Below are 20,118 nucleotides of genomic sequence, written 5' to 3'. Positions count from 1 at the left end.
TGAGTGGGCAACACGCCGTGTTGAGTGGGCAACGCGCCGTGTATTGAGTGGGCAACGCGCCATGCATTGAGTGGGCAACGCGGCGTGCATTGAGTGGGCAACGCGGCGTGCATTGAGTGGGCAACATGCCGTGTTGAGTGGGCAACGTGTCGTGCATTGAGTGGGCAGCGTGCCGTGCATTGAGTGGGCAACGTGCCGTGCATTGAGTGGGCAACGCGCCGTGCATTGAGTGGGCAACGTGCCGTGTATTGAGTGGGCAACGCGCCGTGTTGAGTGGGCAGCGTGCCGTGCATTGAGTGGGCAACGCGCCGTGCATTGAGTGGGCAACGTGCCGTGCATTGAGTGGGCAACACGCCGTGTTGAGTGGGCAACGCGCCGTGTATTGAGTGGGCAACGCGCCGTGCATTGAGTGGGCAGCGTGCCGTGCATTGAGTGGGCAGCGTGCCGTGCATTGAGTGGGCAGCGCGCCGTGCATTGAGTGGGCAACGCGCCGTGCATTGAGTGGGCAACGCGCCGTGCATTGAGTGGGCAACGCGCCGTGCATTGAGTGGGCAATGCGCCGTGCATTGAGTGGGCAACGTGCCGTGCATTGAGTGGGCAACACGCCGTGTTGAGTGGGCAACGCGCCGTGTATTGAGTGGGCAACGCGCCGTGCATTGAGTGGGCAACGTGCCGTGCATTGAGTGGGCAACACGCCGTGTTGAGTGGGCAACGCGCCGTGTATTGAGTGGGCAACGCGCCGTGTTGAGTGGGCAACGTGCCGTGCATTGAGTGGGCAACACGCCGTGTTGAGTGGGCAACGCGCCGTGCATTGAGTGGGCAACGCGCCGTGCATTGAGTGGGCAACGCGCCGTGCATTGAGTGGGCAACATGCCGTGTTGAGTGGGCAACGTGCCGTGCATTGAGTGGGCAACACGCCGTGTTGAGTGGGCAACGCGCCGTGCATTGAGTGGGCAACGCGCTGTGCATTGAGTGGGCAACGCGCCGTGTATTGAGTGGGCAACGCGCCGTGTATTGAGTGGGCAACGCGCCGTGCATTGAGTGGGCAACGCGCCGTTCATTGAGTGTGTATATGTGTATGTGTATATATGTATATGCGTATATGTGTATATGTATATATGTGTATATGTGTATATGTATATACGTGTATATGTATATATGTGTATATGTGTATATGTATATATGCGTATATGTGTATATGTATATATGTGTATATGTGTATATGTGTATATGTATATATGTGTATATGTATATATGTGTATATGTGTATATGTATATATGTGTATATGTGTATATGTATATATGTGTATATGTATATATGTGTATATGTGTATATGTGTATATGTGTATATGTATATATGTGTATATGTGTATATGTATATATGTGTATATGTGTATATGTATATATGTGTATATGTGTATATGTGTATATGTATATATGTGTATATGTGTATATGTGTATATGTGTATATGTATATATGTGTATATGTGTATATGTGTATATGTGTATATGTGTATATGTATATATGTGTATATGTATATATGTGTATATGTATATATGTGTATATGTGTATATGTATATATGTGTATATGTGTATATGTGTATGTGTATATATGTGTATATGTGTAAATATACATATATATAAAAGTGTGAGAATCTCAACATTTCATTGATTATTAAATCTGTTGTGGATTATAAACAGTTCGATGTTATTTTAAACTTCCTGCAGGTATTCAGTGGTCACATCAACCGTCAGTGAGTCTGACCCACAGCAGTTTAAAACAGGAAGTAAACAGGAAGTAAACAGGAAGTAGGTGTTAACATGGATCAATATGTGTCTGTCTGTCTGTCAGTCTCTCTCTGTCTGTGAGAGCGTTTCAGTTGATGATGGAGTCTGTGCTGGTCTGTCTGATCCTCTCTCTCAGTGAGTCAATATATGTATTCATATTATTAATGTTTAAACTATGTTCACATGTATGTATTCATATTATTAATGTTTAAACTATGTTCACATGTATGTATTCATATTATTAATGTTTAAACTATGTTCACATGTATGTATTCATATTATTAATGTTTAAACTATGTTCACATGTATGTATTCATATTATTAATGTTTACACTGTTCACATGTATGTATTCATATTATTAATGTTTAAACTATGTTCACATGTATGTATTCATATTATTAATGTTTACACTGTTCACATGTATGTATTCATATTATTAATATTTAAACTATGTTCACATGTATGTATTCATATTATGAATGTTTAAACTGTTCACATGTATGTATTCATATTATTAATGTTTAAACTATGTTCACATGTATGTATTCACATTATTAATGTTTAAACTATGTTCACATGTATGTATTCATATTATTAATGTCTAAACTATGTTCACATGTATGTATTCATATTATTAATGTTTAAACTGTTCACATGTATGTATTCACATTATTAATGTTTAAACTATGTTCACATGTATGTATTCACATTATTAATGTTTAAACTATGTTCACATGTATGTATTCATATTATTAATGTTTAAACTATGTTCACATGTATGTATTCACGTTATCAATGTTTAAACTATGTTCACATGTATGTATTCATATTATTAATGTCTAAACTATGTTCACATGTATGTATTCACATTATTAATGTTTAAACTATGTTCACATGTATGTATTCATATTATTAATGTCTAAACTATGTTCACATGTATGTATTCATATTATTAATGTCTAAACTATGTTCACATGTATGTATTCATATTATTAATGTTTAAACTATGTTCACATGTATGTATTCACATTATTAATGTTTAAACTATGTTCACATGTATGTATTCACATTATTAATGTTTAAACTATGTTCACATGTATGTATTCACATTATTAATGTCTAAACTATGTTCACATGTATGTATTCACATTATTAATGTTTAAACTATGTTCACATGTATGTATTCATATTATTAATGTTTAAACTATGTTCACATGTATGTATTCATATTATTAATGTTTAAACTGTTAACATGTATGTATTCACATTATTAATGTTTAAACTATGTTCACATGTATGTATTCACATTATTAATGTTTAAACTATGTTCACATATATGTATTCATATTATTAATGTTTAAACTATGTTCACATGTATGTATTCACATTATCAATGTTTAAACTATGTTCACATGTATGTATTCATATTATTAATGTCTAAACTATGTTCACATGTATGTATTCACATTATTAATGTTTAAACTATGTTCACATGTATGTATTCATATTATTAATGTCTAAACTATGTTCACATGTATGTATTCATATTATTAATGTCTAAACTATGTTCACATGTATGTATTCATATTATTAATGTTTAAACTATGTTCACATGTATGTATTCACATTATTAATGTTTAAACTATGTTCACATGTATGTATTCACATTATTAATGTTTAAACTATGTTCACATGTATGTATTCATATTATTAATGTTTAAACTATGTTCACATGTATGTATTCACATTATCAATGTTTAAACTATGTTCACATGTATGTATTCATATTATTAATGTTTAAACTATGTTCACATGTATGTATTCACATTATTAATGTCTAAACTATGTTCACATGTATGTATTCATATTATCAATGTCTAAACTATGTTCACATGTATGTATTCACATTATTAATGTCTAAACTATGTTCACATGTATGTATTCATATTATTAATGTTTAAACTATGTTCACATGTATGTATTCACATTATTAATGTTTAAACTATGTTCACATGTATGTATTCACAGTATTAATGTTTAAACTATGTTCACATGTATGTATTCACATTATTAATGTTTAAACTATGTTCACATGTATGTATTCACAGTATTAAAGTCTAAACTATGTTCACATGTATGTATTCACATTATTAATGTTTAAACTATGTTCACATGTATGTATTCATATTATTAATGTTTAAACTATGTTCACATGTATGTATTCACATTATTAATGTTTAAACTATGTTCACATGTATGTATTCATATTATTAATGTTTAAACTATGTTCACATGTATGTATTCATATTATTGATGTTTAAACTATGTTCACATGTAGGTATTCACATTATTAATGTTTAAACTATGTTCACATGTATGTTTTCATATTATTAATGTTTAAACTATGTTCACATGTATGTATTCACATTATTAATGTTTAAACTATGTTCACATGTATGTTTTCATATTATTAATGTTGAAACTATGTTCACATGTATGTATTCACATTATTAATGTTTAAACTATGTTCACATGTATGTATTCACATTATTAATGTTTAAACCATGTTCACATGTATGTTTTCATATTATTAATGTTTAAACTATGTTCACATGTATGTATTCATATTATTAATGTTTAAACTATGTTCACATGTATGTATTCACATTATTAATGTTTAAACTATGTTCACATGTATGTATTCATATTATTAATGTTTAAACCATGTTCACATGTATGTATTCACATTATTAATGTTTAAACTATGTTCACATGTCTGTATTCATATTATTAATGTTTAAACTATGTTCACATGTATGTATTCATATTATTAATGTTTAAACTATGTTCACATGTATGTATTCACATTATTAATGTTTAAACTATGTTCACATGTATGTATTCACATTATTAATGTTTAAACTATGTTCACATGTATGTATTCACATTATTAATGTCTAAACTATGTTCACATGTATGTATTCACATTATTAATGTTTAAACTATGTTCACATGTATGTATTCACATTATTGATGTTTAAACTATGTTCACATGTATGTATTCATATTATTAATGTTTAAACTATGTTCACATGTATGTATTCATATTATTAATGTTTAAACTATGTTCACATGTATGTTTTCATATTATTAATGTTTAAACTATGTTCACATGTATGTATTCACATTATTAATGTTTAAACTATGTTCACATGTATGTATTCATATTATTAATGTCTAAACTATGTTCACATGTATGTATTCATATTATTAATGTTTAAACTGTTCACATGTATGTATTCACATTATTAATGTTTAAACTATGTTCACATGTATGTATTCACATTATTAATGTTTAAACTATGTTCACATGTATGTATTCATATTATTAATGTTTAAACTATGTTCACATGTATGTATTCACGTTATCAATGTTTAAACTATGTTCACATGTATGTATTCATATTATTAATGTCTAAACTATGTTCACATGTATGTATTCACATTATTAATGTTTAAACTATGTTCACATGTATGTATTCATATTATTAATGTCTAAACTATGTTCACATGTATGTATTCATATTATTAATGTCTAAACTATGTTCACATGTATGTATTCATATTATTAATGTTTAAACTATGTTCACATGTATGTATTCACATTATTAATGTTTAAACTATGTTCACATGTATGTATTCACATTATTAATGTTTAAACTATGTTCACATGTATGTATTCACATTATTAATGTCTAAACTATGTTCACATGTATGTATTCACATTATTAATGTTTAAACTATGTTCACATGTATGTATTCATATTATTAATGTTTAAACTATGTTCACATGTATGTATTCATATTATTAATGTTTAAACTGTTAACATGTATGTATTCACATTATTAATGTTTAAACTATGTTCACATGTATGTATTCACATTATTAATGTTTAAACTATGTTCACATATATGTATTCATATTATTAATGTTTAAACTATGTTCACATGTATGTATTCACATTATCAATGTTTAAACTATGTTCACATGTATGTATTCATATTATTAATGTCTAAACTATGTTCACATGTATGTATTCACATTATTAATGTTTAAACTATGTTCACATGTATGTATTCATATTATTAATGTCTAAACTATGTTCACATGTATGTATTCATATTATTAATGTCTAAACTATGTTCACATGTATGTATTCATATTATTAATGTTTAAACTATGTTCACATGTATGTATTCACATTATTAATGTTTAAACTATGTTCACATGTATGTATTCACATTATTAATGTTTAAACTATGTTCACATGTATGTATTCATATTATTAATGTTTAAACTATGTTCACATGTATGTATTCACATTATCAATGTTTAAACTATGTTCACATGTATGTATTCATATTATTAATGTTTAAACTATGTTCACATGTATGTATTCACATTATTAATGTCTAAACTATGTTCACATGTATGTATTCATATTATCAATGTCTAAACTATGTTCACATGTATGTATTCACATTATTAATGTCTAAACTATGTTCACATGTATGTATTCATATTATTAATGTTTAAACTATGTTCACATGTATGTATTCACATTATTAATGTTTAAACTATGTTCACATGTATGTATTCACAGTATTAATGTTTAAACTATGTTCACATGTATGTATTCACATTATTAATGTTTAAACTATGTTCACATGTATGTATTCACAGTATTAAAGTCTAAACTATGTTCACATGTATGTATTCACATTATTAATGTTTAAACTATGTTCACATGTATGTATTCATATTATTAATGTTTAAACTATGTTCACATGTATGTATTCACATTATTAATGTTTAAACTATGTTCACATGTATGTATTCATATTATTAATGTTTAAACTATGTTCACATGTATGTATTCATATTATTGATGTTTAAACTATGTTCACATGTAGGTATTCACATTATTAATGTTTAAACTATGTTCACATGTATGTTTTCATATTATTAATGTTTAAACTATGTTCACATGTATGTATTCACATTATTAATGTTTAAACTATGTTCACATGTATGTTTTCATATTATTAATGTTGAAACTATGTTCACATGTATGTATTCACATTATTAATGTTTAAACTATGTTCACATGTATGTATTCACATTATTAATGTTTAAACCATGTTCACATGTATGTTTTCATATTATTAATGTTTAAACTATGTTCACATGTATGTATTCATATTATTAATGTTTAAACTATGTTCACATGTATGTATTCACATTATTAATGTTTAAACTATGTTCACATGTATGTATTCATATTATTAATGTTTAAACCATGTTCACATGTATGTATTCACATTATTAATGTTTAAACTATGTTCACATGTCTGTATTCATATTATTAATGTTTAAACTATGTTCACATGTATGTATTCATATTATTAATGTTTAAACTATGTTCACATGTATGTATTCACATTATTAATGTTTAAACTATGTTCACATGTATGTATTCACATTATTAATGTTTAAACTATGTTCACATGTATGTATTCACATTATTAATGTCTAAACTATGTTCACATGTATGTATTCACATTATTAATGTTTAAACTATGTTCACATGTATGTATTCACATTATTGATGTTTAAACTATGTTCACATGTATGTATTCATATTATTAATGTTTAAACTATGTTCACATGTATGTATTCATATTATTAATGTTTAAACTATGTTCACATGTATGTTTTCATATTATTAATGTTTAAACTATGTTCACATGTATGTATTCACATTATTAATGTTTAAACTATGTTCACATGTATGTATTCATATTATTAATGTTTAAACTATGTTCACATGTATGTTTTCATATTATTAATGTTTAAACTATGTTCACATGTATGTATTCATATTATTAATGTTTAAACTATGTTCACATGTATGTATTCACATTATTAATGTTTAAACTATGTTCACATGTATGTATTCACATTATTAATGTCTAAACTATGTTCACATGTATGTATTCATATTATTAATGTCTAAACTATGTTCACATGTATGTATTCACATTATTAATGTTTAAACTATGTTCACATGTATATATTCACATTATTGATGTTTAAACTATGTTCACATGTATGTATTCATATTATTAATGTTTAAACTATGTTCACATGTATGTATTCATATTATTGATGTTTAAACTATGTTCACATGTATGTATTCATATTATTAATGTTTAAACTATGTTCACATGTATGTATTCACATTATTAATGTTTAAACTATGTTCACATGTATGTATTCATATTATTAATGTTTAAACTATGTTCACATGTATGTATTCATATTATTAATGTTTAAACTATGTTCACATGTATGTATTCATATTATTAATGTTTAAACTATGTTCACATGTATGTATTCATATTATTGATGTTTAAACTATGTTCACATGTATGTATTCATATTATTAATGTTTAAACTATGTTCACATGTATGTATTCACATTATTAATGTTTAAACTATGTTCACATGTATGTATTCATATTATTAATGTTTAAACTATGTTCACATGTATGTATTCATATTATTGATGTTTAAACTATGTTCACATGTATGTATTCACATTATTAATGTTTAAACTATGTTCACATGTATGTATTCACATTATTAATGTTTAAACTATGTTCACATGTATGTATTCACATTATTAATGTTTAAACTATGTTCACATGTATGTTTTCATATTATTAATGTTTAAACTATGTTCACATGTATGTATTCACATTATTAATGTTTAAACTATGTTCACATGTATGTATTCATATTATTAATGTTTAAACTATGTTCACATGTATGTATTCACATTATTAATGTTTAAACTATGTTCACATGTATGTATTCACATTATTAATGTTTAAACTATGTTCACATGTATGTTTTCATATTATTAATGTTTAAACTGTTCACATGTATATATTCACATTTTTAATGTTTAAGCTATGTTCACATGTATGTATTCATATTATTGATGTTTAAACTATGTTCACATGTATGTATTCATATTATTAATGTTTAAACTATGTTCACATGTATATTTTCATATTATTAATGTTTAAACTATGTTCACATGTATGTATTCATATTATTAATGTTTAAACTATGTTCACATGTATGTATTCATATTATTAATGTTTAAACTATGTTCACATGTATGTATTCATATTATTGATGTTTAAACTGTTCACATGTATGTATTCATATTATTAATGTTTAAACTATGTTCACATGTATGTATTCACATTATTAATGTTTAAACTATGTTCACATGTATGTATTCACATTATTAATGTTTAAACTATGTTCACATGTATGTATTCACATTATTAATGTTTAAACTATGTTCACATGTATGTATTCATATTATTAATGTTTAAACTATGTTCACATGTATGTATTCACATTATTAATGTTTAAACTATGTTCACATGTATGTATTCACATTATTAATGTTTAAACTATGTTCACATGTATGTATTCATATTATTAATGTTTAAACTATGTTCACATGTATGTATTCACATTATTAATGTTTAAACTATGTTCACATGTATGTATTCACATTATTAATGTTTAAACTATGTTCACATGTATGTATTCACATTATTAATGTTTAAAATATGTTCACATGTATGTATTCATATTATTAATGTTTAAACTATGTTCACATGTATGTATTCACATTATTAATGTTTAAACTATGTTCACATGTATGTATTCACATTATTAATGTTTAAACTATGTTCACATGTATGTATTCACATTATTAATGTTTAAACTATGTTCACATGTATGTATTCACATTATTAATGTTTAAACTATGTTCACATGTATGTATTCACATTATTAATGTTTAAACTATGTTCACATGTATGTATTCACATTATTAATGTTTAAACTATGTTCACATGTATGTATTCACATTATTAATGTTTAAACTATGTTCACATGTATGTATTCACATTATTAATGTTTAAACTATGTTCACATGTATGTATTCACATTATTAATGTTTAAAATATGTTCACATGTATGTTTTCATATTATTAATGTTTAAACTATGTTCACATGTATGTATTCATATTATTAATGTTTAAACTATGTTCACATGTATGTATTCACATTATTAATGTTTAAACTATGTTCACATGTATGTATTCACATTATTAATGTTTAAACTATGTTCACATGTATGTATTCACATTATTAATGTTTAAACTATGTTCATAGGTGATTAAATACATTCGTTAGTTGTCGACAGGCTCAACACTGTTTTGACATTTTAGGCAAATTTTAAGGGATTTTATTCTGAAAATTCCTCCAAACTGAAGCTTCCTGTCTGAGGCAGACGTCGCGTGTTCCGTTGTCTTCTCTCACGTCATTAGAACGGTTGGTAGGTTGAGCTGCTGCTCAAAGCTCTTCTTTGTTGGTGTTGTTGTTATGAGTGTGGATGAAGATGTTCAGGTACAGATGGACTGTATCAGAGTGTGATCTGATGATCATAAAGTCTGTTCAAGTGTCAATATACAGATGAACTTGTGTTTCAGGTCTCCGGTGTCAGCGGCACGTCTCCGCTCTGCCGGCCTCCTCAGTGCAGGTGAAGGTCGGTGAGGACTTCGTCCTGCACTGCCCCCTGCTGGACTCCTCCTCCTCCTCCCTCAGCTGGTACCGGAGGGCAGCGGGTCGTCCTCCGGAGCTGTTGCTGAGCTTCAGGTCCGTGAACTCCTCCCACGTGACGTTCGGCGCCGCAGTCGGTCCGCAGAAAGTCTCCACTTCAGCCAACGGATCGCTGCTGCTGCGCGACTCCACAAAGAGTGACTCAGCAGTTTATTACTGCAGCATCACTCAGGGAGGAGGAGGAGGAGGAGAAGAAGGAGAATAAACGAGGCCATGACTGTTTCACCTGTATGATGCAACAGAATGAATTTACATCTCAATGAGCTCATTAAAACGTTTGATTGTATTATATTTCGTTATTATTCGTATTTGGATCGACTTTGACTGAATGAACTATTTGTATTCAGTATTTCAGGTTCAAGTTTAAACCTCAGATCAAAATAAATATACTTTTACTTTTCATACATTATGATACTTATGTACTTTAATACACGTTTATTTGACTTCATAAAACTCACAATGTACTGCATGTTTAGAAGAAAACTAATAAAATCATGAAATGGTTAATGACCTGAACTCATGAGCATCAGCAGTGTAACAGAACTGCTTCAGGCTGCTTCTTAACAAGTATTTTAAACATTTATAGTTCAATTGAACTGCATGAACTCACATGGATGAACCAATGAGGAGAGAGAACACCTGAAAGGGGGCGTGGCTGCAGCGTCTGGCTGCTTTCAATCTCTGATGACGAGTAAAGAAACGCGATAAGAACTTTATAAACACGATGTTCTGAACTCAAGTTCTGCCCTGCAGGGTGAACATGTTCAACAACACACACACTTTAAATCAGAGGTCTTCAACGGGGGGCCGCGGAATGTTTGGCTGATTAGACAATTAAAAAGAGAAAATAACAACATATACATTTATATATCGTGATTTATTTCTCTAAACATGAATGTGTCCATCATTGTAATAGTTCTGTATTGTATGACAGATAACAGGTGGCAGCTTGTATGTGATTGACATGCAATTACAGACAATGTTGATGTTGGGTTGGTATCAGCTGACAGTGTGTTTATGAATGTCAGTGCACGGCCTCCTACTCACTGTACCGTACACATGTTAACATAGAAACATGAATATATCAACCTGTGTCTTATTAGAATAGCTTAGTATTGAATGCACAGTAAAGAGGTATGTTTATAGACGGCACTATGTCCATTTCATATAAAACACAATGTGATACAACATATAGAGTCGGGGGTCCTGCTCCATCGCTCTCAGTTTGGGGTCCTTGGCCTGAGAAACGGTGAAGACCTCTGAGTTCAATGAACAGACTCTGTGATGAGCCGATGACGTGAAGCTCAGACAACGGACCATGATGGACGACCGTTCAACCAGTGGGGGGCCGTGCGTTCGATACCTGCCCTCCTGCTGCAGGTCACCTGCTGCAGGTCACCTGCTACAGGCCTCTCTGCTGGCCTGAACACAATCACAAAGCTATATCTGTTCAAAACAAATAAAAAATAAAATAAAATTCCATTTTATAATTTAATAAAGTTTCTTAAATACACTCCATGTATTATAATTTATATAAATATTGTTCTCATTGCACAGCTGCTGTCTTCCTCAGTTGCTCTGCTTCCAGTGCAGCTTGTTTTAAGTAGAGCTTTTATCCAATCAGATCTCACCTCTGTGTCTCCAGGTAGAACAGAGGCTGCAGACTCTCACCTGCATCATGAGCACTTTAAGTGAACGGGGACGATGTTGTTGATTGTCAGTGTTCAACCAATCACCTCCTGCAGGGACAGAGGAGCACTTCCTCCACCAGACGGCTTCAGCTCCGCTGTCACAGTCAACATTCCTGCGCTCATAACACTGAACAATAAATGAACAATAAATGAACAATAAATGAACAATAAATGAACAATAAATGAACAATAAATGAACAATAAATGAACAATAAATGAACAATAAATGAACAATAAATCACCTCTGGCCAGTCAGCAGACTGGAGCACTGCTACATGCTGCTGCTGCTCTTGCTGATCTTGTGCACCACTGTTTTCTTTATTTTTTCCTACTTAGTTAATTCAATGTCATACGATTCTATTCAGTGTATGTACTGTGCATTTTATTACTTTATTTATGAATAAAGTACATTTCTATTCTATTCTATTTAACTGTGTGTTACAGTTATTATGAAATACTGTCAGATACCGTTAAATACACCGTCAATTTACAGCAATTCATTAGAGATTTAAATTTACCTTCATTAAGATATCTAACAGACAGAGAGACAGACAGACAGACAGACAGACAGAGAGACAGACAGACAGACAGAGAGACAGACAGACAGACAGACAGACAGACAGACAGAGAGACAGACAGAGAGACAGAGAGACAGACAGACAGACAGAGAGACAGACAGACAGACAGACAGACAGAGAGACAGACAGACAGAGAGACAGACAGACAGACAGACAGACAGACAGACAGACAGACAGGTAACAGACTTTTAAATCAGATTCACCTGGTTCCTCTCAGGTAGACCCCATCTGACTGCAGTACCCCCTCTCACCGTTTACAGTAACAACAGACCTTTGTTCAATAATACTGATCATAATAACAGACCTTTGTTCAATAATACTGATCATAATAACAGACCTATGTTCAATAATACTGATCATAATAACAGACCTATGTTCAATAATACTGATCATAATAACAGACCTATGTTCAATAATACTGATCATAATAACAGACCTATGTTCAATAATACTGATCATAATAACAGACCTATGTTCAATAATACTGATCATAATAACAGACCTTTGTTCAATAATACTGATCATAATAACAGACCTATGTTCAATAATACTGATCATAACAACAGACCTTTGTTCAATAATACTGATCATAATAACAGACCTTTGTTCAATAATACTGATCATAATAACAGACCTATGTTCAATAATACTGATCATAATAACAGACCTTTGTTCAATAATACTGATCATAACAACAGACCTATGTTCAATAATACTGATCATAATAACAGACCTTTGTTCAATAATACTGATCATAATAACAGACCTATGTTCAATAATACTGATCATAATAACAGACCTTTGTTCAATAATACTGATCATAATAACAGACCTTTGTTCAATAATACTGATCATAACAACAGACCTATGTTCAATAATACTGATCATAATAACAGACCTATGTTCAATAATACTGATCATAATAACAGACCTTTGTTCAATAATACTGATCATAATAACAGACCTTTGTTCAATAATACTGATCATAACAACAGACCTATGTTCAATAATACTGATCATAATAACAGACCTATGTTCAATAATACTGATCATAATAACAGACCTTTGTTCAATAATACTGATCATAATAACAGACCTTTGTTCAATAATACTGATCATAATAACAGACCTTTGTCCAATAATACTGATCATAATAACAGTAACAACAGACCTTTGGTAGAAATGTTGCTGACAGTTTGTTTTAAGGATCAATAATAATAATAAAATGTTTTTCTGTCTCCAGCTGCATGAATTAACGGTCGATCTGATCCCAGAGCAGCTCCTCTGGAGACGTCTCTGTTCTGCTCCAACAGTCTTCTTCTCTTCTTCTTCTTCTTCTTCTTCTCTTCTTCTCTTCTTCTCTTCTTCTGTTCTTCTCTTCTTCTTCTTCTTCTTCTCTTCTTCTCTTCTTCTCTTCTTCTTCTTCTTCTTCTTCTTCTTCCTGCAGACTTCAGACCGACTGCAGCCGCAACTACAAGGACAAAGTTATTGAAAGGTAGAAATACTTTTAAATACTTTCATTTAAGGTTCAGAAACATCTTTAGGACTTTAAATCAGATCAAAACTTTAGTTTAAGGTAAAAATCATCAGGTGGGATTTCAATTAAGATAAAGCACATTCTTGTTTTCGTACATTATGAAAACCTGAAATGAAAAGAACATTTATTTAAAGTAAAGTGAGATGTGAGGACTTTAGAGAACCAATGTATTTATTACAAGTACTTTTATTTCAGTGTAATTGATCCTCAGCAGTGTTGACTTCATGGACACGACTCTGAGCTTCATCCTCCTCCTGCGGTGAGAACGATATATGATGTATATGATGTATACTATGTATACTATGTATACTATGTATATTATGTATATTATGTATATTATGTATATTATATGATATATATTGTGACCGTATATATATATTATGTATACTATGTATATTATGTATATTATGTATATTATATGATATATATTGTGACCGTATATATATATTATGTATACTATGTATATTATGTATATTATATGATATATATTGTGACCATATATGTATATTATGTATATTATATGATATATATTGTGACCATATATATATATTATGTATACTATGTATACTATGTATACTATGTATATTATGTATATTATATGATATATATTGTGACCATATATATATATATTATGTATACTATGCATACTATGTATATTATGTATATTATATGATATATATTGTGACCGTATATATATATTATGTATATTACATATATGTATATTATGTATATTATATGATATATATTGTGACCGTATATATATATATATATATATATTATGTATATTATGTATACTATGTATATTATATGATATATATTGTGACCGTATATATATATATATATATATTATGTATATTATGTATACTATGTATATTATGTATAGTATATGATATATATTGTGACCGTATATATATATTATGTATATTGCATATATGTATATTATGTATATTATATGACATATATTATGACCGTATATATATATATATATTATGTATATTACGTATATGTATATTATGTATATTATATGATATATATTGTGACCGTATATATATATTATGTATATTATGTATATGTATATTATGTATATCATATGATATATATTGTGACCGTATATATATATTATGTATATTACATATATGTATATTATGTATATTATATGACATATATTGTGACCGTATATATATATATATATATATATATATATATATATATATATATATATATATATATATATATTATGTAGTGCTGGGCAACGATTACAATTTTAAATCGCGATTAATCTTAATCGCAAAAAAATCATGAATTCATCTCATTGTTATGCGCAAAATTCAATGATGAATTCAAAGTAGTTGTTGGAGCTATTTATTTGACATTAGTATTTTGTTATTTGATTAATAAGTAGTATTGTTTAATCATTCTGGATATTTGATATATTAAGATTGCTTTTCTCTTTAATAGTCATGTGTTTAGTGATATTATTTTGTGTTGTTTGGGTAACACTGTGAGCACCTGTGTGTGTATATGAGTCAACAGATCGGACCAGCATGCACCGGGTGGACTCAGTGTCTACCAGCACAGGAGAGACAGCACGACAGGAGCTTTCTTTGTTCTTTTTGTTTGTTTGCTTGTTGTGTTTGCTTTACTAAATAAATAAGAAAATCGGAATCCTGCATGGACAATCCACCCTCTTCTGCCTGCGCACAGTACCGGCCACGGTGCATCAGTGGCGTTTGATTATTGTTTGTTTTATTTCGATTTATTCGACGAATGGCCACTACAGTAGTGTATTGTGCACTTTTAGTGCAATAACATTGTGTGTAAACACTTTAAACACATCAGGTTGTTGTTAGCAGCAGTGTTCTCTTCACACAGCAGCAGTTATAACACAGTTATAATGATTCTGATCATAGATATTCAGGTGTTCACTACTTTATCTTCATGTGTAAGAGATGCAATTTAAATATACACCTTGAGAACTGCAAATCTATCTACGTCATGTTTTTATGTTTGTTAAATTCTCAGTAGTGATACTAAATGATGCTTATTATACATATTACAAACAAAACACTTTAAAAACTCTAAAACAATTGTTTAAATGAATCATTTCTTTTTTACTTTTTTTCGGTATTTAGGTCAGACACATAACAACGCTGATTACCGTAATATGTGTGGTATTTGTTATAAATGTACGTTTGTACATAGAGGGTGATAAGAAGCTGAACATGGAGGGACTTAGGACCCAGGGGAATGTAGGTGAAGGAAACAGGAAGAGACGGAAGAGACGCCACACAAACAGCTGTTCACCGCTCGCTGCCAGTTCGTGTGTTAAAAATGTTGCTTAGTAATAATAATAAAAACTGCGTTAACGTGCGATAAGATAATTGTCGACGTTAATTAATGAATGCCTTAACGCGATAATAACGCGTTAACTTGCCCAGCACTAATATTATGTATATTGTGACCGTATATATATTATGTATATTGTGACCGTATATATATGTATATTGTGACCGTATATATATTATGTATATTGTGACCGTATATATATTTTGTATATTGTGACCGAATATATATTATGTATATTGTGACCGTATATATATTTTGTATATTGTGACTGAATATATATTATGTATATTGTGACCGTATATATATGTATATTGTGACCGTATATATATTTTGTATATTGTGACTGAATATATATTTTGTATATTGTGACCGTATATATATTATGTATATTGTGTTTCCTGCTGTAGATGTTGGTGTGTTGGCTCTCAGCCCAGCAGACAGTCGGTCTACTTCTCAGTGGTCTTCAGTGGTGGGACTCAGCTGCTGGTTGACGGCGATGAAGAAGCAGCCGACAGTGATGAAGATGATCATTTTCATCGTCATCACCTTAACGAGACAGAAGGTATAGGCTCCAAAACATACAAGATAAAATTTGATGATCAAAACAACTGCAACAAATTAACATCATCAAGAGAAAGCTACAAATAAGTTTTGTGTCTCTTTGTTGTTGTTTTGTGTCTCTTTGTGGTTGTTTTGTGTCTCTTTGTGTTGTTTTGTGTCTATTTGAGGTTGTTTTCTGTCTCTTTGTGTTGTTTTGTGTCTCTTTGTGTTTTTTGTGTCTCTTTGTGTTTTTTGTGTCTCTTTATACTTGTTTTGTGTCTCTTTGAGGTTGTTTTGTGTCTCTTTGTGTTGTTTTGTGTCTCTTTGTGGTTGTTTTGCGTCTCTTTGAGGTTGTTCTGTGTCTCTTTGTGTTGTTTTGTGTCTCTTTGTGGTTGTTTTGCGTCTCTTTGAGGTTGTTCTGTGTCTCTTTGTGTTGTTTTGTGTCTCTTTGTGGTTGTTTTGTGTCTCTTTGTGTTGTTTTGTGTCTCTTTGTGGTTGTTTTGTGTCTCTTTGTGGTAGTTTTGTGTCTCTTTGTGTTGTTTTGTGTCTCTTTGTGGTTGTTTTGCGTCTCTTTGAGGTTGTTCTGTGTCTCTTTGTGTTGTTTTGTGTCTCTTTGTGGTTGTTTTGTGTCTCTTTGAGGTTGTTCTGTCTCTTTGTGTTGTTTTGTGTCTCTTTGTGTTGTTTTGTGTCTCTTTGTGGTTGTTTTGTGTGTCTTTGAGGTTGTGCTGTGTATCTTTGTGTTTTTTTGTGTCTCTTTAGACTTGTTTTGTGTCTCTTTGAGGTTGTTTTGTGTCTCTTTGTGTTGTGTTGTGTCTATTTGTGTTGTTTTGTGTCTCTTTGTGGTTGTTTTGTGTCCGTTTATACTTGTTTGTGTCTCTTTGTGTTTTTTTGTCTCTTTATACTTGTTGTGTCTCTTTGTGTTGTTTTGTGTCTCTTTGTGGTTGTTTTGTGTCTCTTTGAGGTTGTTCTGTCTCTTTGTGTTGTTTTGTGTCTCTTTGTGGTAGTTTTGTGTCTCTTTGTGTTGTTTTGTGTCTCTTTGTGGTTGTTCTGTGTCTCTTTGTGTTGTTTTGTGTCTCTTTGAGGTTGTTCTGTGTCTCTTTGTGTTGTTTTGTGTCTCTTTGTGGTAGTTTTGTGTCTCTTTGTGTTGTTTTGTGTCTCTTTGTGGTAGTTTTGTGTCTCTTTGTGTTGTTTTGTGTCTCTTTGTGGTTGTTCTGTGTCTCTTTGTGTTGTTTTGTGTATCTTTGAGGTTGTTCTGTGTCTCTTTGTGGTTGTTTTGTGTCTCTTTGAGGTTGTTCTGTGTCTCTTTGTGTTGTTTTGTGTCTCTTTGTGGTAGTGTTGTGTCTCTTTGTGTTGTTTTGTGTCTCTTTGTGGTTGTTTTGTGTCTCTTTGTGGTTGTTTTGTGTCTCTTTGAGGTTGTTCTGTGCCTCTTTGTGTTGTTTTGTGTCTCTTTGTGGTAGTTTTGTGTCTCTTTGTGTTGTTTTGTGTCTTTTTGAGGTTGTTCTGTGTATCTTTGTGTTTTTTTGTGTCTCTTTATACTTGTTTTGTGTCTCTTTGAGGTTGTTTTGTGTCTCTTTGTGTTGTTTTGTGTCTCTTTGTGGTTGTTTTGTGTCTCTTTGTGGTTGTTTTGTGTCTCTTTGTGGTTGTTTTGTGTCTCTTTGTGGTTGCTTGGTTGACTTTGTTCACAGTTCATACAGAGAAGCTGATTCGTCCTCAGGTTCTGACTCTGGTGGAAAATCAAGTCCTCAATATGAGCAGAGCAAGAGAACAGGAATAAAACGTCAGCTTTATCTGGACATACAGTTGCAATGTTTTGAAACTGTTTCATGAACATTGTTCTTATTATTTTGTCCACACCTGTCTGCAGGTTCTGGTCTGTCAGTTCAGATTTTATCGTCCATCCCGTTCTCTCGAGATCCAGAATCTTCTCACCTGCTGGTCTGCGTCCTCACTGGACTAAACTCACCTCTGCAGGACGTCATATGGTGGGTCGATGACATGGCGGTTACATCATCAGACGTGTCATGGACGAGGTCAGATGGGGGCAGAGCCTACAGCGCCACGTCAGTGTGGGAGGTGCCAGCAGCAGACTGGAGGTCCAGGTCCACATACTGGTGTGGGATGATCCAGGAAAGACAACTTTACAGACAGAAACTCTGCTCACAGGACTGACTGTGTCTCAGAGGTCACAGGTTCAAGTCCCAGGCTGGACACAAGGCTGAGCAGCTGATGAATGGACACTTATGCATTGTGTCATCATTTATGAACTTTATGTCTGTTTTACATTTAAAAGGATCATCTTAAAACAGCTGATGACTTAATATTGTAATAATATTAATGAAGTGAATATCTGTATTCCTGGAGGAGTAAAGGAGCATTTTAACCTCCATGAAGTGAGATGAAATGTACAGAAAGTACAACTGAGCCGTTGAATGAATAAATACATTTAAATACAATAAAGTGTGATAGCTGTTGAATCCGTTCTTTCCTCCAGAAGAAGAATGACAGAAGCCACGACTGGTTCAACGATTCTTTACTGTACATGTGAAGTAGAATCCTGCTCAGTGAGACTGGTTGAGAGTCTTTAATCTGATCAACAGTAAATAATACATGCAGAGATACACATGTTACAGCTCTCACTTTGTATGTCATCCTTCAAAATAATAAAAAGATACGAGTTCACTCAGCAAACACAAAACAAACGCCTTTTAAAGTTTAGCCCCGCCCACCTCGACCCCCCCACTGTGCCTCAGAAGTCAAGATTAATAGAAGCAAAATATTCATGTTTTTACAGAATAAGAGTATAGATGGAAACAAATATACAGAGTACATGCTTTCTACCAGGACAGCTATCCAGGTAGTTCC

The sequence above is a fragment of the Melanostigma gelatinosum genome (assembly GCF_949748355.1).
Source record: "Melanostigma gelatinosum genome assembly, chromosome: 4".
NCBI classification, from domain to species: Eukaryota; Metazoa; Chordata; class Actinopteri; order Perciformes; family Zoarcidae; genus Melanostigma; species Melanostigma gelatinosum.
This window is presented reverse-complemented; position numbering follows the sequence as displayed.